The sequence below is a fragment of the Anabrus simplex genome, chromosome X, assembly GCF_040414725.1.
Source record: "Anabrus simplex isolate iqAnaSimp1 chromosome X, ASM4041472v1, whole genome shotgun sequence".
Classification (NCBI taxonomy): domain Eukaryota; kingdom Metazoa; phylum Arthropoda; class Insecta; order Orthoptera; family Tettigoniidae; genus Anabrus; species Anabrus simplex.
In genome coordinates this window covers 63,716,747-63,738,427 of record NC_090279.1, presented here as the reverse complement: position 1 = coordinate 63,738,427, position 21,681 = coordinate 63,716,747, and positions in this window count along the sequence as shown.

Below are 21,681 nucleotides of genomic sequence, written 5' to 3'. Positions count from 1 at the left end.
CTGAAACTGGACAAAAGGGCCTACTTTATGTGACCAATGACGCATATAGGTAACATCAAGCCTTTCATGTCAATAACACATGTTTAAATTATAATATTATGCTTAAGAATGTATCACTTTCATTTCTGACCCTTTAGGCAATATACAAGCATTAACTGCAAAATATAATTACATTTTATCACACGCTTTCCATGCCATAATAACGCGCAGTTGCTTCTCCTCTTCAATCCAGTCTGTTACCTCTTGTACTTGAGCGTTAGCTGACTGACCAGTGCAGGTTGCGAATTTAAAATGTTCCATTTCAAATCCCAAGACCTTTCTTTGAGCACTTCCAACAGGCAGAGAAGTTCAAACAGGAAATTTGATTAATATTACGTCTCACCGGTAGGTGACATTGGGCTTTGACAGATTAAGAAAGGATTTCAGCTTCATCATTCCACAAAGAGAAATGCATTTTCCTGAATGATTCCTTTTTGATAACTCGTTGAGAACTTGCTCCACAATTTGTTACTCCAAATGTAATGTAGACTAATAGACCGCCTCAACCTTGATTCGCAGTGTAGCTTTTTCCTTCACTTTTGAAGGGAATTCGACGATGCACACTTTCTAGGTCAGCGGGATGGGTTTTAAAGGTTGATACAGTCACTGGGTTCTTAACCAAAATTTCCGAGCTATGAATCTCTGTGGAGCATGGTAAGAATTATGAAATGAAAAATCGTGTACCTGTTGTTTGAAACCGACATAAATCTGTAGCTCTCAAGGTTATCACTCCCTTCACCAAAAGCAATAAGATACGTAAGAGACTAACATCATCACCCTAAATCGAATTGGTGAGGGGAGATCGATTTGGCTAAATTTGATGAGAGGGAGAGATAAAATGTTATACACCCAGCACTTGTTCAGCGTGTGTAGCCAGTAGGCCAAGGTGTGAATATGAAAGGCAGATTAGAGCAGAAGTAGGGTGAAGCAGTTATGTACAATTAAAAGGTTGGTACAGAATAGGCTGGCATCAAACCAGTCTATGGGCTGATGACTCAAACAAAAACAACAACAAATGTAGAACGCCATAGCAGGCTTGTTGGCACATGTGTTGAAATGTACAGGTGACAATTTTCAGAAATTATGGAGGACTCCATCCCATAGGTTGGGTGAGTGCCCGGACCCTACCTATCCAGACCAGTGGTCTTGTCATTAGCCAGACTAGTGGTGATGCAACTTAGGGTACTAGAATCCTGAGGGCAGCTTCGCGACTTTAAACTTGTGGTGTGCCCCCCCCCACCCCCACCCCAGGCCGCCTTGGTGAGTAGCCATCCCTAAGCTTTTCTCACCAGCCGGACCTAACCTATCCAGCCAAATGGTCTTGTAAAGATTCTTAAGTGGCCTTGTTTTGCCACTGTTCGAGCCACGCCATATTGTACCTGTTCGTGAATGGTGGAAATGGAGATGTGTTTACACATAACCATCTTAATATATTCATTGGGCTGTATAAAATGAACCCATTCATCTTGTTGCCTGTAAATTATCCTGTGCCTTTCGTCGGAAGGAAGATGATCGGGATCTCCTTAACTGTTCTTCACACAACATTGATCGAGGATGCCATTCAGCCTACCAGTAAATATTGGCTGTATTGAATTTTGCACAAGTTGCTTCATAAATTGTGTTTCTCCCGATGGCAGGTCATCTCAGTTCTTGTATGAATGATATGTAGTTGGAGCAGAATGAGTGTTGTCCTTTAGTAAGTTTGCAACACAGTAAGAAGCTGAACCACAGCTTATAATTTACGTTTGTTATACTGAATAACGCTGCTTTAAGGGCTCATTTGTTCATAGGCTGTCTGAGCTTGGCTCCTTACTCTTTGTATTTCCCCCATATTATTCTCTTGGAATCCTGAAAGTTAACTGTGAATTATCCTGTTTTAGAAAACAAGACGGCAGGAAGTGGGTATTTTAGGTGTGACTCAACTTTTGTTGTAATTTTCAAAATGAATTGATTATAATTTCTACGTTAAAATTTAATTAATGAATTAACCTTTCCCGCAGTATCAAAAATGTGTTTGGAATAAATAAATCTGTATAAACAAATTAACTTAAATTAACATGACATGCATTGTGAGTTTTTAGAAGTCTACTCAATAATCTCGTGTGGTAAAATACAATCAATCATGAAGTTTATTGTCTTAACTTACATTTCCATATCATCGTCTACGGATTCAGTGCCACAAACAAGACAAATCATTAAGGTATGTAATATATATTGTACCAGTAAAAGAGCCCGACTCTCAGATTAAATTTGATAGTGGCATGAAATAGAGATCTCAGGGCAAAAACCTGGATTAATTGTAGCTAGGGCTCGGTACAGGAGGTAGGGTCCTATCTACAGAAAAACTTTGACTCTGATTGTATAAGAGTTTATTCAAATAAGTCATGAATTGGCACATCACCTCTAAGTAGAAATGGACTGTCTTCCTCGTATTCCAATAGTATGGCTTGGGTTCTCCAGCTCACCAAGCCAAGCTGGTTTAAGCACGCTCCAGAAGACTCCAGGGATTCCAGGGACTCCAGATACTCCAGACGGAGGCAGCTGGACGGTCTGGATTGACGGCAAGTAGAGATGTCTCGAACTCTGAGGCCCGGGTTGAACCCCGATGATCCAGGCGATGTTGTAGATAGTCATGTACTACCTCAGCCCAATGAGACTGAGAGGATAGATGTTCCCAAGGTCACTAGTAGCACTGAGTCCATGAACACCTTGGATGATCAACTTATAAGCAGAGATCTTGATAATTGTACATCAAGACTTCCAACACTCCTAAAATGATATGAGTGGTATTAATAATTTTAGAGTTCATCACTAGGAAAATCTTCGTCTCTGAATAACGTTTGGCAACGAAAAATACAAGTCCTTTCTTGCGAAATTATAGTTAAACTCAAAGTTCATTACTGGCGAAGGTGCAAGTCTTTGCCTAAACTCGAACGAAAAAACACAAGTCCATTCACTTGGAAGTCTGAATATATTTAAAGTTAATCACTGGTGAAATTCATAAAGTCTTTGAGTGACCACTGACGAAAACACAAGTCTATTCGCATAAATAAATTCACTGACGAAATTTATAAGTCTTTTAAACCAACACTGGCAAATGTACAAGTCTTTGAGTAAATGCAAGTGAAATCCTGACTTTGTTCAAAGCCGTTGGAAAGTTAAAGTTCATTACTAGCAATGTTAATCAATCACTGTCTATTAGAAGAATGAGTTCCTCAACAGTTGCAAATATTCCAAGTAAAAAACACAAGTCCATTTTACGAACACTTAGAAAAGCTCCAGCTTCGAAGACGCGTAAATAATACAAGTCCATTCAGTGAACACTTAGAAAATTCCCGCTTCGAAGACACGTAAACAATACAAGTCCACTTAGCGAACACTTAGAAAAATTCCAGCTTCGAAGCCACGCAAATAATACAAGTCCATTCAATGAACACTTGTAAACATTCTAAGTTCAATTACGAAGACTTAGAAAAATTTCTACAACACTCGAAGTCTTATGAGTCCACTTAATAAAACTTGGAAGAATCGTCTTCCCACACTGGTATAATGACAGAGTTCCACGATGATAGTAGCAGCAAGAGTGTCCTCGCTGACTACTCAGCTGAGACTGTGTGAATAGGCTACAGTAGGTCCCCTTTTTATTCAATCCGGGATGTCTACGTCATAATACGGTTTGATTGAATATCTCCCGAATCCCTCGATCGATTTGCTTGAAACTCGAGCATTGGGACGTTTAGGTGATCCCAAACAAGATGACATATCGCTCGACTCGCTAGCACAATTATTATAGAAATTTCCAAATTTTCTCCATCGAACTCACTAGAACAAGTGACGTGGAATCCAGAAAATACCAGTCAAGGCTGGCAACACGTGTTGAGACGAGCGGGCGGCGTAGCTAGCTCCTGTGGCCACGTCACATCTCACAAACGTCATACACTTCGCTAGCTGGTCCTCGCTGCTGGGAAACAAACCAGACGCGCTCGAAACATTACGCGTGGTAAATAAACGTAACTTATGCTCAAAAAATACTTATGTACAGGTCGTAACCGGTACATAATGTAACATGTATCACTCATATATCTTCCTTTTCCATATCATACCAATATTATGTGTTATTTACCTGTAACAATACTTAACATTTTTATAAGTAAAAACTCTCCCTTCGGCAAACTCGTGCCAGTGTACATGCTTCATAGAGATTTTGAGAAGAGGTGAAGCTCGTTATTTAATGAAACCGATCTCCGCTGGCAATAGTTCCCCTGTACATGACAGCTTACACTGATAAACAGAAGGATCATGGTGGATCAGAGATATCCACGGACTTTTGTCTCTCTGTGTCTCTGCTCGTCTGATAGCGATCACATGATTTTATTGGTACAAATTGAAACATAGAAAGCCCGACGTTTACATGGCATGGTGTAGCTGGTCTGAGCGCAGTTGCTGTTGCTTTATCAAAATGGACAGCAATGCTGAGAGACATGTTAATTTGCAAAGTAGAGATGAGACCCTGGTTATGGCAGCTTTCCAATGAAGGCTTATAGAGAAGTGTAAAAACACCCTTAACAGTTCTTTGGACAACTCGCTGATGTATCCGAAAAAGTCTCCTTCGCTAATTCCACCTCCTCATATGTTTGGATAGGCTCTGAACAGCTGTTACTTCATTTTGGAACACTGGCACGGACTGATACACACTTCGCTGTGCAAGTCCGTCAAAATGTGCGGCGCAATGCAACACGCCCTGTTTCTAAGATTCCTGTAGATTGTGGAACATCAGTTTGAACACTGGTTGCTGCAGACAGTCTTCTCTCGTAATTCATGTGCATTCCTAGATAGTGTCGTCTGACTGGTAAACAAATTCTTTCAGCACGTCCTGTATGTAGGTGTCTACAGGTGTGAGATCCGGAGTGCCGAACAAAGGACCATTGTGAGGTAACACGTGCTGTACCATAGACATGTGACCCCGTGGACACCTTTCATGTTACAATGACAAACCTGATCTTCATAGCTTGTTTGTAATTTCAGCATTGTTTGTTTCTTTCATCTCAAAGAGTATTTGTTAGTTCTTTTATGTCTGAAGTTGTCTACCAAGTGATTGAGACTGATCCACACGTTCATCTTATAGGGTTTTTTACACAACTCTACGTACTTGTGAATGTAACAGTTATTGCGAGAAAAGCAATTAGCTCTGTAACACGTGACCTAACTGTGTATCGGCCATCACTTCCTGCAGCTTGTCACACCCTCTCTTCTCCGTATAACTTGGAAGGAGTGATAAGGTAAGTCTGTAAGGCTTCGAGGCCTCATTAAATTTCATACCTTTAATGTTTACCTCATTAGAAACTGAGTCTAACCATCTTCGTCTTAGTCTGCTACTTCACTTACCCCCTATGGCTGAGTCCATTATTCCCCTCGATAACACATCATCCTCCATTCGCCTTACATGATCCCAAAAATACGCAGGTTTACACATTTATCGAATTAGTTCATTCATAACTTGGCCTTTATCTCCCTTCATTCTGAATAATCTCCTACCATTGTCCCCACCTGTTTGAACCAGCAATCATTCTCACTCATTTCATGTCTGTTACTTAAAACTCATGAATAAGATATCCCACTTCCACCAAATTTACTCCCTTGCAGCAAATTTCCTCTGAAAATAGACCGATGTAGTGATACCTTGGGCCGGGAATGCTTTCTCACAACTGGGAGCTACTTGCAGTAACTTTTCACAAGCAGGGCCGTGACTCACAGTTTGCTCGAGATGTCCACTCCTATTCTGAAGCAACTTGTATCCAGAGTCTCAGTTCCATTTACCAGGTCATTCATCTGTTGTCCCTGATTCACAAACTGACTACAGTAACCTACACTACGAACTATTATTAAAAATATAAATTTTATACCATGGTAACAGGTTTAAGACTTAGTAGGATAACTGCAAGGACTCTGTAGAAAGTAGGCCTAATTTTCCCAAGCCCACAATTCAGTAAAAGTTGTTGTTAACATACTGAGTATCCGTTCCCAATAAAAATATTAAAACCATATGATCATCATGCCAAAATTTATATTAAATTGTTGTGTATTCTCAGAGTAGATTCAGTTTGTTCAGAACGGTTGTTTGAGGAGAAGTATTTTCTTCTCTTGCGTGTATACTTGATTTTATTGATAAACAAATTTTTGAGTATCTGTAGATAATTCTCGATGCTCGTTCTGAAGGTTTATTTATTTATTTAATCGTATGGTGATTATAACTACAAATTTGTAAGTCCAGGTCCAAGTGTTTCAGCCACTCTACAGCACTTTCTGAAAGATGAAACAGGTCGCTGGGGCTTCCGGAGTAGGCATGAAGAGGGCAGCGCAGGATGACATGGCCCATGGTCTGCTCCTCTTCATTGCATTCACATATTAGAGAAACCATCCAATCCCACTTATGGCGTAAGAAATTGCAGCGTCCATGCCCAGTCCTCAGTCTGTTGAGGCGACACCATCGTTTTCTTGGGAGGTCGAATCCCTTCATTTTCAGGGTTGGATTTAGGTCATGAGCATTTGTTCCAGATGTTGAAATTGACCACTCATCCCGCCAGCTCTCGTTTAGATTAAAATTATCCCTCAAGAGTCGGCCAGCGAGTATAATTGCTGGTCTCCTAGATCGAAGTCGTCGTGGCGATGGGTAAAAAAAATTCTGGTGAACTGGTAATGAGGGAGATGACCAGATCTTCTTTGCTTCTCTCAGCAGAGCTTCCTTTCTCCTCAGGTGGTGTGGTGGGATATGATTAAGTACGGGTAACCGGTGGCGAGGTGTTGACTTTACAGTACCAGTTATGTAGCGCATGGTATCATTCAACTTAGTATCCACTTTATGCACATGTGCACTTTCCTGCCATACCGGGGCACAGTATTCCGCTGAAGAGTTGACAAGACTGATGCCCGTTAATCGTAAGCAGTCAGCCCAGGCTCCCCAGGAACTGTCATGTGCACTTTCCAGCCATACTGGGGCACAGTATTCCGCTGCAGAGTAGACAAGACTGATGCCCGTTAATCGTAATCAGTGTCCGGCTCCATGGCTAAGTGGTTAGCGTACTGGCCTTTGGTCACAGGGGTCCCGGGTTCGATTCCCGGCAAGGTCGGGAATTTTAACCATCATTGGTTAATTTCACTGACACTGGGGCTGGGTGTATGTGTCGTCTTCATCATCATTTTATCCTCATCACGACGCGCAGCTCACCTACGGGTGTCAAATCGAAAGACCTGCACCTGGCGAGCCGAACATTTCCTCGGACACTCCCGGCACTAAAAGCCATACGCCATTTCATTTTTTTTTCGTAATCAGTCAGCCCAGGCTCCCCAGGAACTGCCACAAAGCTTGTGTAGGATGTTATTCCTTGCAGCGAATTTGTGAGAGAGCTTGGTGAGATGTTCTTTGTAGCTCAGAGTTCTATCCAGTGTGTCTCCTAGATATTTCGGGAACGGGTTGTACTTTAGGTTTTCACCAAGGAATAAGACAGATGGCTCATAGTTTGCGAGTCTGTTGCTGAGATGAAAACATGAAACCTCGGTCTCAGAAGCACTTGGGATCAAACGCCAAGACTTGAACAAAGTTGCCATTTTGACCAAGTCTGCTGAAATAATGCCTTCTCCATCCTCGAAATTTCTGCTTTGAGCTACCAATGCAATATCGTCTGCATAGATGAACTTAGTAGCTGTGGTTGGTGGTAAGTCATGGATGTATAGGTTGAAGAGAACTGCGGCCAATACTGATCCCTGTGGCAGACCGTTATTTAATTTTCTTTTGCGACTTTTAGAATCACATAGGAATACTACAAACTATCTCTCACAGAGCATGTTGGAAATTAGGTTTGCAATTTCCAAGCAGGGATTTACTCCCAGCACTTTAAGAATTAGTCCATGTCGCCAGACAGTATCATATGCACTTGTCGGATCAATAAAGACAGCTGTTGATTTTAACTTCTTTTGGAAGCGTGCCTCGATATGAGTGGTAAGAGCGAAAACTTGATCAGTGCAGCTACGATTTCTTCTGAAACCAGCTTGCTCTGGGGGAATTACAGCGTCAATGAGTGGTGCTATCCCAGTGAGGAGGACTCGCTCCAAGAGTTTATAAGTGCAACTGAGAAGTGCTATTGGGCGGTAGTTTTCAGGTCTCTGCTCCGACTATCCAGGTTTAAGAAGGGCGATCACCTTTGACCGTTTGAACTGCTTCGGCAGGTTATTAGTCTGAAGGATGTAAGTAAAAAGAGAAGTGATCCATTTTATGCTACGTGGACCCATATTTCGAAGGAATTCGTTGAAGTTATTATCTGGGCCAGCAGCCTTACCGGTTTTCACAATTTTTATAGCAGTTTCAACTTCCTGAATAGACAATGGTCTAGACAGTTCCTCATTCTTCTTTGTTCCATGTTTGAGCTCGGTGAGCTTACGTTTCACAGTTCTCGTATGGCATTTATCTCTCTTGTCTCAGGTGACTTCAACCATTGTATTTGCAATGGCATCTGGACTCAAGTTAGTGCACTGCTCTTTAGAATAATGTTTTCCAGTAAGTCGATTTGATACTCTGCTGTATCTTGCAAACTCCGTATTTTTCACTGTTTCTTCCCACTTTTCTCTCCTTTCTTGTCTAATGACCGTAGAAGCTGTGAACCTATTTCATGGCTGCCTGTTGTTAAAAGCGTCAGAATAGTGGAGGAGGTTTCATCCAAGTTAATAGAGCACTGTCAATGATAATGATTCCGCCTGTAAGCAAACTATTAATGTATGGCTAAGGTTGTGTGTAATCTGTTCATGGGTATCAGACTCAATTTAGCATTAGTTTAGCAACATCAGACGATTGTTATCCAAACGCAATTTTTGTTTTATCAAAAAATTTAGGTCCACAATTTGTGAATGTTAATGTGTAGTGTACCATATTTGTGAATTTTTATACTACCGTACCTTATATCTAGATTATTTCAAATTTAGTACAATACAATCTGTACCTCAAATGTCCATAAAGAATGACAGAAACATGCCTGTTCTTTTAAGTAAACATGACATGAATTTGTAACCCCCTCCGGAGGTTGAATAAGGTTTTGAATAGGAGGAAAAACCATAGCTCAATTGGTAGAGCAACCGACGCGAAATCGGGAGGTTGTGGGTTCGGATCCCACTGGTGTCTGGTTGGCCATTTTTGTTCTGTACTTAACATCTCTTCAACACGTACTAAATGTACGTAACACGACCTAATAGGTTGAAAATCGGTTTCGATTACAATGCGGTCGTGAAAATTCAATATTCATTGACTTGGCCCTCAACGGGCAACTTAAACGCACTCTACAGTGTGATGGTAGTAGTACCAGACCTGTAGCTCAGATCCTTTCCAACAGAACAAAGATGGCCTAGGCCACCATAGCTCAATTGGTAGAGCAACCGACGCGAAATCGGGAGGTTGTGGGTTCGGATCCCACTGGTGTCTGGTTGGCCATTTTTGTTCTGTATTTAACATCTCTTCAACACGTACTAAATCTACGTAACACGACCTAATAGGTTGAAAATCGGTTTCGATTACAATGCGGTCGTGAAAATTCAATATTCAAAGACTTATACTTTGCACAGTTCAGCACTAACAATACAGATCATGAAGTTTATACTGTTTAGTCCAGATTATTTTTCAGACTTTTACAGAAGAGACTGAAAATAATGTAGTTTACATTAACTTGGTATTTACCTTGATAGTTTATTAATAGAGAAGGGACCTTCCGCATTTGTACAGAATGAAAGTGACGTTCTTGTATTTGCCTGGGATGTTCCGCAATGCAGTGAAAACTACGGTAATCGTTGTCTCAGTAACTGAGTGGAAGAACTAAGAACAATAGTTCGAAGATTTATTTGGCACCAATCCCAGATTAATGGGTCGAATAGTTCATGAGGAAGAGGGCGTATACTTTGGCGTGTTTCGTCGTCCGTTACTTTGCTGCGCACCATGCACTCCCATTTCTTTTGTTAATACGCCCATTCTCGCTTCGCTCAGTTTAGTCTGGTGTAGTGCTGATATCGTCTGATTTATTAAACCTGTATTACTTCCCTTTCATTCAAACTGCACCGTGCCATCCTTCTGCTCCACGGAATGTCATTTCAAATTGACAGCGGGTCAATTAATTATGATAACAAGTAATCAGGTCATATTGGCCGCATTGACTTTGTAATTGATTGAGTGGATTTTCTCTATATCCTTTTTCTCAACGAATAAGGAGTCATAGCAGATTTCAATGCACTGAAAGAATTACGGTATATTAATTCACCAGATGATGTCAACATTCATATCAGTGAAGAGATTGCGATTTCTACTATCAATCTACGTGAGGAAACATCCCGTAATGAAACGTACATCTGCTAGATTCGACTTCGTGCTCTCAAGCGGATAGGGATCAGACTATTTCAAACACTTCAGATAGAAAGACAGAAACACTGATTTTGGATGTTTCATACATACAAAGAAGGTAGAGGTCTTTACTCTCAAAGGTATACCACTTCCATCTCTACAACATTCATTATTTTAAGAGCAACAACAGAATGTTGTTGGTCCTGCAGGTGTCTATACCTCGTATGGAGGTCGGTAGCGTGTGTAGGAAGGGAGTCGTACATGATATATGGATGTCGGCGTCAAGGGGTTTATGTGAGGCTGTCGTCAGTTGCCTCAATGAGGGAGATTAAGATACAGATTAAGGTACAAGACTGCAGGAAGTATGACTTACCTTTTGTTGTAATTCATGTTATGAATTGATTATAGTTTTCACTTAATTTAATGTAACTATTAAATATCACCTTTCCTGAAGTATCACGAATATAATTAAAATAAGGAAATAGGTATAAATAAATATACAGTAAATTTTTGTGACGTACGTGGTCAGTTTTAGAACTCAACTCAATAAACTCGTATAAAATATAAAATAATTCATTATGTTTATTAACTTACTCTTGTCACCTCCTCGTCTGTAAACTCACTGCCACAACCAAGACAAATCACGAAAGTATGTAATATTTATGTTACATATATCACTCAAATATTCTCCTTGTCTATATCTTACTATTGTTATGTATTATTTACGTGTAATCATAGTTAGTATTTTAAGGGAACATGTACGCGAATGTTTTTAAAAAATCCAAGTAAATTTTGCTCTTATACTATCCCCCAGTCTTTTCCGAATCCAACCATATAAGATAAGTACATATTATTAATGTTTTACGACCTTTTACAGCCCTAATCTTAAATATATGCAGAACTCTGCCACGCCCCTTTACATGTCAAATGTATTTAAACTACATAATATTTCCTGAAGAAGTCACTTTGGAGCAGTAAAGGTAATTTCTGTGCATAAATAGTAATTTTAACTTTCAAAAGTTGGCTAACCTGCACGATGTTCATCTTTCTCCACATCAGTAATACATAAACTACAGTGTTGATCACAACAGTTTTTCTTAAAATATAAGTGGCAAATATTTCCATAGATATGCCGAGGACAAGAAAATTTGGTGCTGGCAGGCGCAAGTTCTACGGAAATAGATTTACATCTAAGGAGCAAGAAACACAAATCAATACCAGTAATGGTTCTGGTGAGAGTGGGATTAAGGTGCAATCAAGTGCTTCAAAACATAAACTGAAATATTTGGACGATTCATACAGCAGTAACTTTAGTGAAGAAAAGATTCCAAACATAAATCCTGAGTCTGTGGTAATTGAACTGAGTGTTGTGTGCAGTTTACTAAACAAATGTTTAATGTGTAAATATTGTGAGAGTGAAAGTAGTATTGAACTGCTTGAAGATGTAAATAGCAGAAAGAGTTTAGTCTCCAAACTTAGAGTTATGTGCAGTGTCTGTGGTCATGTGGAATTTGTATATACCTAGGGTAAATAACAAGAGGCTCTCTAATATGAACACATGACTAGCCTGTGGTATGCGGTGTATAGGCAAAGGGTATAAAGCAACACAAACTTTCTGTGCAATTATGGATCTTCCTCTACCTCCTCACTGCTATTGACAGAATAGTTGCCGCGGCAGAGAGAATGTTCAAGGTGACTTCCAAGGAGGCAAGAACCAGACAAAGGAATATAAAGAGGAAGAAAGAGGATGAAGAACTTCTGAACCAAGATGATTATTGGGCTGGAATGAATTAATCACATTAGGTTACGCCACAACCTTCATTAAAAGCAAAGTTAAACTTTAAGTCCAATTTCCCGAAAGTTTAGTTTTCTGACATATTTAATTTAATAGACAAAAAATTACTCAAGCTAGAAGGCTGAAACTTCGTACATAGAATCAGTACGATAATTGAAGAAAAGTAGACTACAATCATGGACCTATCTTAAAAAAATAGGACTTCACTTCAGCTACACCCAACAAAAAATTGTTGTATTTTTATGTACCAAGTTTTAATTAATGCTGCTAATTCATTTCTTTCTGTATGTTCTCCGTAGTAGTCTACTTTATGCACACACACATTCTCTGTATACAGTAAAAAATGGTGGATTTTATTCATAAGTTTCAGAGATAAAGGTACCTAAAAACTGTCTACACTCCCAAAAAGTAAATTACTTATAAAAAGGATAAAGTAGGCTAATTATTAAAATACTTGACTAACTAATTTTTCTTTGTTGTTTTATGGTTCTAAAAGGTTAATTCCACTTGTACAGTGAATTTCGGGTGTATATGAAGCTTACTACTGGTGATATCTTGTGTGTGACTTGTAGTTAAAATTATGGTCCTTCACAGACATGTACCCTTAAGTTCAGGTTTATATGCCAACACTCTCCCTTAAGCATGACTGGTACCAGTGTGCATCCTTCATAATGTTATTTGTAGAGATTTTAATAAGAAATTTGGCTTGTTGTGAAGTGAAGTGAGTCTCCCCAATACCTGGAAATAGTTACCATATACAAGACAGCTTAATGGGAAAACAGAGGGAGCACTTTGGGTCACAGATATCCATGAGCAATTGTCTCTACATGCCTCAAATTCTCCCGTAGGAATCACATGATTTCATTGGTACAAATTTAAGCTTACAATGCTCAGCCTTTCCCTGGCAGGGAGTAGCCGGGCTGTTGCTGTATGAAGATTAACAGCAACACTGAGAAGCATGGTATTTAGCAAAATGGAGTTGAGACCCGGGCTATGGGAGCTTTCCACTAAAGACATGTAGAGAATTGTAAAAACGCCCGTAAATGTTCGCTGGATAAATGGCCGATGTCTCCTTCGCTTATTCCGTTTCCTCATATGTTTGCGTGGGCAGTGTGTAATGTGTTAATTTTGAAGCACTGGCACGAACTGGTATGCACATTGCTGTGCAAGTCTGTCAAAAGGTGTGGCCTAATGCGTCATGCATTGATCATATGATTCCTGTAGATCGTCCAACATATTTGTAAATACTGGTTGCAGCAGACTGTTTTCTCTTGTAATTCATGTACATTTCTAGATAGAGTCGCCTTGACTGGAAAAAAAATTATTTCAGTTTGCCCCACATGTGGCCATCTACGGGTGTGACGTCCGGGGAACTGAACAATCTCCAAAGGACCAAGGTGCATAGATATGTGACTCCGTGGTCACCTTTCAGGTTATAATGACGAATCCTGATGTTCATAGCGTGTCTGTAATTTCAGTATTGTTTATTTTTTGCAGACTTTATTTGATATTTCTTTCTCGAACGGTGCAGGCCTTCGTTTCTGGGTAGATGGTCGCTACACTGTAAGGAGTACTAAAAACAGATAGCACAATCGCCGTTCAATTTGGAGAGATCTAGAACTTTGGTCCTATGGTTTATTGTCGTGTCCCAATTGATATGTTAGCGCTGCATTTCTCGATTATTATGAAATCCCTCCAACTCGATTGTGACTGACATGGGGAAAAGGGACCTGCCTTTATAATGAAAACTCTCCATCTCTTCTGTGAATGGTAGTTGCCAAATGAGCCTGACATTATAGTAGAAATTACCGAACTCGATTGTGATTGGTGGTAGGATATGTGGCCTGCTATTATCAAGAAAATTTCCCCAATGCCTACCTCACATCGGAAACAACGTATAGTGTCCTCCCTGTTTTCTTTCTCGGACTCGCTAACAGACATGAAATTTAGTGTAATATTACTAACTGCCTTTACAGTAATTTACGGAGAAATCCGTATACAATGTAGAATATCGTAGAGAAGCTCGGGTACATTTGCTTGTCATTATATAAACTTAGTATTTGAGGTACTTCCCAGACTTTATCTACGTCATAGCGTCTAGGATACCTCCGCATGCACAACCTTACTACTAGCTGCATGTATCTCCTCTGCTTTAATCTTCTACTAATTTATTTTCCCATATTCTAAACATAATTGTACATAGTTTTGCTGGTGTCTTCATTCTCTGTTTAATACCTTAACGAGCGCGTTAAGTTCAACTTCCTTTTCTATTTTTCCTATCTCCTTCTCATCCATGTTTCACTCTGATCTTTCTTCTTCTCCTTACAGTCTTCTATTAGATTACCCGCTTCCCTATTTTTATAGCATATAATGCATCAAATTTCCGGATGTCCTTGTCTTACAGCTTTATCCCTCTCATCTCCCTTTTTGTTAACATTTCAGTTCTTATTGCCATATTTTACTCATTCTCTTGAGATAATTTAGTACATTTTGTCCGTTCGTTTGTCCTTCAGTGTCTTTCACTCTTTGGACCACCTTTTTACACAATCCCATATCTTCCCTTCCCGATTGTACCCCATTCCTATGTAGCCCAGTCTTCATGTATACTATTAGATAGAGCTTTCAGCATGTCCCATATGTAGACATCAACAGGTGTGAGATCCGGGGAACTGAACAATCTCCAAAGGACCGTTGTGAAGTGAACACGTGCTGTACCAGGGCGCATAAATATGTGTTCCGGTTGTTATGCGTTAGTTTAAGTATCAAATGTTTAATATACCGTGGTGAGTTGACTTTAAATCAAGCGAGTTGGCTATAATGATAATAATACTCACGAACATCAATACAAAAACTAATGTCCAACCGACAACGAGCAATGATAATATGAATTAACTAGGTTTGTGGAAGCATTTCAGAAACCAGAGATTTTCGCAGGAAAGTACATTATTGACAAAAGATAGTAGAAAAATATTTCAAACAACTCAACGTACAACACGTATTAATGCTAAGAATTAAATGCACAATTCAGAGGACCAAGTTAAGAGAGCAACACGGAATAACATTCATAAAACGAATCACTGACCAGGACGCAGTGTACCAGCCGCATATTACTTGAATGGTCGCAAAGATAACAACAGTGAAAGTTACTTTAAGAAAATAATCCTGACACCAAATCTCAGATAAACAATAACAAGAAGTGGCGAACATTAAAAAGGAAGAACCCCATAATTGGAAAAAGGAAAAGGGGAACTCGGGGAGGTGCATGAATCGAAGCAACCGTCCCGCGTAGTTGAAAATGGCATAAGTAAAGAAAAATAGTCCGCATGGCCACACGCAGTTACGTAACCAAAATTATGCAAAGGATCGTTAACCACATGTAATCACTGTGCTTCTCTGGGAACTTCATAAATTTCGAGATAGCATAATAAACACTCGTAGATGATTGACTAACGGAGCTGCTGAAATGAACGTAAATAAGCCGTACTGTGAGGACTAAATGCTCACAACAAAATATAAATATGAAGTCTTTTCTCACCCATGCCGTGCTGAACAAGAGTCCAGATAGCAAAGATGTTAAGTCAACTTAAATACACCGAAAGCAGAACCACACCGCTGTCAGAATTGAACTGATTTGTAGAAGCGGAGGGCTGATCTGTTATAAGGCGAGTGTAGAAAGTTCAAAAACACATTGATCATAAGATGATTCCAGGCTGCTGATGTTGTAGTGACATAGAGGTTCCCAGGTTGCAGAAGTGAGGAGAATCAGCGAAGGTAGCAGTTGTAAGGCGAGGCAGTATAAAGTCAGGAGCGTAGTAGCAAGCGAAGTAAAGGTAATTTGTGAAATCTTGAGAGTATTTTGAGGGAATGGTACGCTGCGATCACATTTCATGTTATGATGCTAAGTTTTGAAGTTTACAACTTGTTCGTAATTTCAGTGTTGTTTGTTTTATCTCAAAATCTATTTCTTAGTTCTTTTCTCCTGAAGTTGAATTTTTTCACATTTTTTAATTCATCAGGTATTCAGAGGGAAGCGACAAGCTGTTTCACGTGACCAAGCTTTTTATCGGCCATCTTTTGCTGCAACTAGTGACATCAGGCGTCATTTCATCCCTGCGCATCTTGGAAGGAGGAATAAGGACAGGCTTGATACAAACACAAATTACTGTCAAAGACTCGGGAAGTGTGTCTTATGTACTTCTTAATTTCCAACTGTCACGTATTTTGCGTTCAGTCTGCAACCCTCTGTGGTTCATTTAGTTTCATAGCTTTAATCTTTATCTCGTTAAGAACTGAGTCTAACCATCGTCGTATTGGTCCTCCCTGTACTTCTCTTACACTCTATTGCAATGTACATTATTCTTCGCCACTCGCCAAACATGACCCCACCACCAAAGCCAGATTAGATCAGCAGCTTTACTGTACGAGTTGGGATTGAACAACCCTCATTCCGAATATCCTCCTACCATTGTTTCCACCTGATTGTACCAGCAGTCATTCTCACTACTTTCAGGTCTGTTACTTATATCTCATAAATAATGTACCCCCACATCCACCCAGCTTTCATTTCCATGCAGCAAAATTGATGTGAAAACAGACCGATGAAAAGGTAGTGTGGTCTGGGAATTCTTTCTCACAGAATGCCGTTGATCAAACTCTGAGCTCACTGCAGTGGCTTTTCACAGGGAGGGCTACACCTCAGAATGTTCTTGCGGTGCCCTCACCTATTCTGTAGCAACTTGTATCCCGAACTCAGGTCCACTCATCTGTTGAAGTACGTGACTACAGTAACCTACACCATGAACTATTAATATTGAACTTATAATATGATAATAAGTTTAAGACGTAGCGGTGTAACCGCAAAGACTCTGTAGAAAGTAGGCCTAATTGTCACAAATCCACAATTCAGTACAAGTGTTTGCTACCACATTGAAGCACATTGCATGTGATATATCTCCAGCTGAAAGTAGGAGATTTATACTTGGGATGCAAAATGTTATAATGTTAGTTTCTTTAAATAAAGTGCATCGTATGTAATGGCTGTGATAAAAATGGCATAAATATCGATGTAAAGGAGTTTAACTTGATTTTCCGACATGTCCCCTAATTTGAATCCGTGATAAAATTATCTGCTCTCTTCCTTGTCCCTGTTGGAAGTTCTGAATATACAATGGTTTTAATATTACATTTTCTTTTCCACAGTGAAACCAGCATGCTTATTCGGTGGATATTACTATCAATGTTATTATTATTTTAATGTATTCGATTTTCGCATTATGGATATTCGTTGTACAAATAACGCATGCTAGAATTTTATTACGGTATTTCTGGAGTCCGTTTACTACTGTTATCCTGTACGTTACAGGATGAGTCGGTCTGTTGCGAAGTTACTACCTGCCAAGGAGTCACCTACCCAATAGATTATTTTTTCAGATATTATTTACCCATTCAGTTTGCGATGTGGCGAGATCCGCGGCTACAAATCGCTTGCACGGCTGGGAACGTGGATATATCCGCCCATTGTAAGTAATTTTTTCGGCATTGCCTTGCTGCAGATGTTTATTTCTTTTTCAGCTGTATATTCTGGAAGAGCCTGCCCTCTGAGGTGATTTTTTTCAACTATGTTCTCTCAATACCAACGTGTCTCGCACGTGTTGCTTGCATCATAAAATAACGCAACTAAGGTCCAGGCAAGAACGACCTAAAGCCTAATAGCTTCGCGCTGGAGGTTTAGCTTGTCCCTTAGACACAATATTATAGCTGTAGAAGGGATTTCTGGAGATTATGATACTACACAGACCAATCTGATGGCGCTTCAGAACTGTGGCCTGATTTATTATCCCTGGTACTGAGTTCTTCTCTCATGACTCTAGTGTGTTTACAGCGAGTTAGAGAACATTTAATATCCCACGCATTTGTTCCGTAACACGAGCACAATTTACGATTTTCTACCAAACTGCAGAGACCAGGGTTCAATTCTATTCTACTTCTTACATTTCTTTCGCTAAAATGTCTAAAATTAGTTACAGGTCGCCACCATTACAGGAAGAATATTTACGGGTCGTGATAAATGAAATGTTGGAATTTAGTGGGGAGGATAGTGATCTTAGTGAAATAAGTTCTGCCGAAGGGGAATTCGTAAGTTACAGAAAGTTACCTGCAATTAGTACTGCAGGCTAGAATGCACAGGATTCGGGCCAAGCTGATGCGAATATTCCGCCGTCGCAAAACAGACAACAAGTGTTAGATACCAGATCTTGTAGCAACCATGACAATGCCAGTGGTAATGATAATACTGATCATCATAAAAGCAGTACAACTTCTTCGTCAATCTGGAATGAAAATAGACAAAGAAGGTCCCGCTTTGATCCAAAATTCCATCATGATGTAAAGGGAGAGTTTTAGGGAAAAGGAAACTGAGCGAAATATTTTATATTTTATATTTTAATTATTTTTTTATGGCGAGATATACCGGAACATAGCTGAACATACAGAAGATACCTAGAAGGAAATTACACGGAAAACCCAGGTTAGTAAGATATAATGAAGGAATCCACATTAACACCGGGTCCGGACAAATAAGTACGTAATAAATCTTCTTGTGGGCATACTGTTGCCGCAGGGGATTTTACAGAAACCTAAATTAGGACATTATATTTCTCGCAATCGCTTGTTGACTACGCCTATTTTGTATGAGCTGATGACACAAATGGACTTTTCTCCCTGGGCTGAGTGGCTCAGGCGGCTGATGTGCTGGCTGGCCTTTTGACCCCAGCTTGGCAGGTTCGATCCTGGCTCAGTCCAGTGGTATTTAAAGGCGCTCAAATATGTCAGACTCGTGTTGGTAGATTTACTGGCATGCGAAACAACACTTTCAAGGCCGAGTTCTGCACCGTGGCGTCTTCGGAAGCCGTAGATCTAGTTTCAGTGGGACGTAAAGCCAATAACATTATTAAATTCATTCATATAATTTTTGCTCTTATGGACAGAGTTTCAACGCGAATATCACTTCTTTCCCTTCTTCATCTTCTTTTCTTTTCCCAAAATCTCTTCGTCCTTTGGCTATGCTCCTAATTCCTTTGTTCTGTCCTCAATGTTCCTGTCTTCCTCTTCTCATTTACTACAAATTTTATATTCCTCATTTTTTTATAAATTATTTTACGTCTCCTATCATTTTCCTGTTGATCCGCTATTTCATGATACGAATTTGTTTTCTTGCTTGAACTTTGTAAGTCTGTTATTATCCAGTCTCTGTATGCGCCCATAGAAAGTTAGTCTGCGTTTCCTGATCATGTCTGTGAGTCTGTCAGTGTGCTGGTACAGCTATTAGGTAGATCATATCATACAATAACATTATTATTATATTTTCCTTCGCAACATTTTTACATTTCTATGGCAATGAGGCTTATAATTGACAAATTCCTCCCTAAATATACAAGATAAGGGCAGTATTTAACCACCTGGTAGAAAAAAGTTTGGAAGCTTATACTCCGATGGCAAAGTATCCGTTGATGAGAACTTCTTGTTATGGAAATGGTGGCCAGGGTGGAAAGTTCACGTACCAAGAATACGACCGTGTTTCGGAATGTAATTATACCAATAATTCGAAATCGGGATGAAAATGATCTTCTTTTGTGTGTGTATCATAATGAACAGCTGTAAAAGGCGAAACACTGTGAAGACTCTGAATACTATAAATATTGCCTGTAGTGTAATATAGTCCGTGTATGTCACTTATGAATTGTAGGTAGGCCTATATAAATTGGATTCCTCAAAAGTGCTTGCCAACAAGAAAATGCCGTGACTATTACAATTTATTCGATTTAAGTACATGTAAACCTTGTAAATCTACAATTTACAAGTACAGTACATAAAATTTATTTCCATGCATAGATTGTTAGTAAACTGCCTAAAATATTTAGGTATAATTTACTGTTTAAACAGACACCAGAGCTCAACTCTTAGGGAGAAACAAGCTCTGTATCACAGTGTGAAAGCTCTTGGAACTCCTTGCCTAAAGGATTGAAAAATTAAAATAGGATTTTTCAAGTATTAAATACACTATATTCAAATAGATATTTACCTTAGGGTCCTTCTATAGTTCATTTTAGTCTAATATGGTTTCTAAGCAAGTAATTAAACATTTCCTTCAATTAGGGAAATCGCTCCGCAGCTGGGAGTGAGCCGGTTTTAAGTCATTCCGTAGGGAGAACCATATTTAATTCCGTATAATTTTAAGTTTCAATCTTGGGTGCGCTTCACTTTATTAGGAAGTATTGTAAAGTTGTGAAGCAGACTACAAATTCAACTCTTGCCTGCCAGTGAAAGAAGGAGGCCTGCTTCCTGATGTATGGAGAATGTTGCAGTCAAACTGCACTGTTGAAGACTTCTTTTGTGGGGAGGATTCTGTAATAATTGCAGAGAAAAGAAGTGTGGAGGAGTTGGTAGCATAACAACAAGAAGAGCAGAGTAAATTGATGCTGACCAGTACTGAGGCAAATGCTGCAGTTGACACTTAACGTAGATATCTGTCATCTGTAGAGGGGCCTGAAAATAATTTTCATAACCTTTATGAAGTTGAAAAAGAAATAGAGGATGTTAGAGATAAGAATTGTAAACATAAATCTATTCTAGTCTCTTCCGGTAGGAAGCAGTGTTTGTGTAGTTTTCTGTCAGAAATATGTATGTGTTAATGTTATAATTAGAAGCTTTCAGCATCTCAAATTTTACCCTGTACCGGTACATTATCTTCTCGACTTTATATTGTGAAAAAGTCTGCGAATTTCTTCTGAACACCCCCAGACACAAACTAATATTCAAGGCAGTCAGGAACCACTGCACGTGAATTTAACACAGACTCTGGCCCATCACTTCATGACTGAAGACAATCCTGAAGACTACGTGCCATGTTTGCTGCCTGCACTTGAGGCACATCTTCCTCTTGCTACTCATCATCACATGAATTCCTATCACTTATAATATCTATTGTTTTAGAACTTGACATGTTGGCATATATGTCTTTTATGTTACTTTTGTGTTACTTTGTGTTACTTTCCTCTAATTGAGAATCCTTGGTGCTGTTGCAAAATTCAATTTTGTTGTTGAGTACAGCTGTCAAAGTGAACTTAAAATATTTCTAAAAAAGTGGATAAAATTTGCCATCATATAGGTTGGACTATTGCTAAAATTTACTACTGAACTTACGGACATGTTTATTTTATGAATTATGAATAGGGTAGTTTAAATATTCTTTTATGACATTTATGACAGTAAACCTCGTTAAGACGTTCCTACAGGGGACAACAAAAAAGAACATATTAAGCAAGGAGACGTACTACTGTATATACTGTACGTATAAAAACTATCCAACAAGAATATAGAAGCAATAAATACGCCTTTTCCCGACATGAGGGTATTTTACGTTGTGTAGCCGCGGGTACAGTGTAAATATATTTACCATGCCTAATGATGAGAGGAA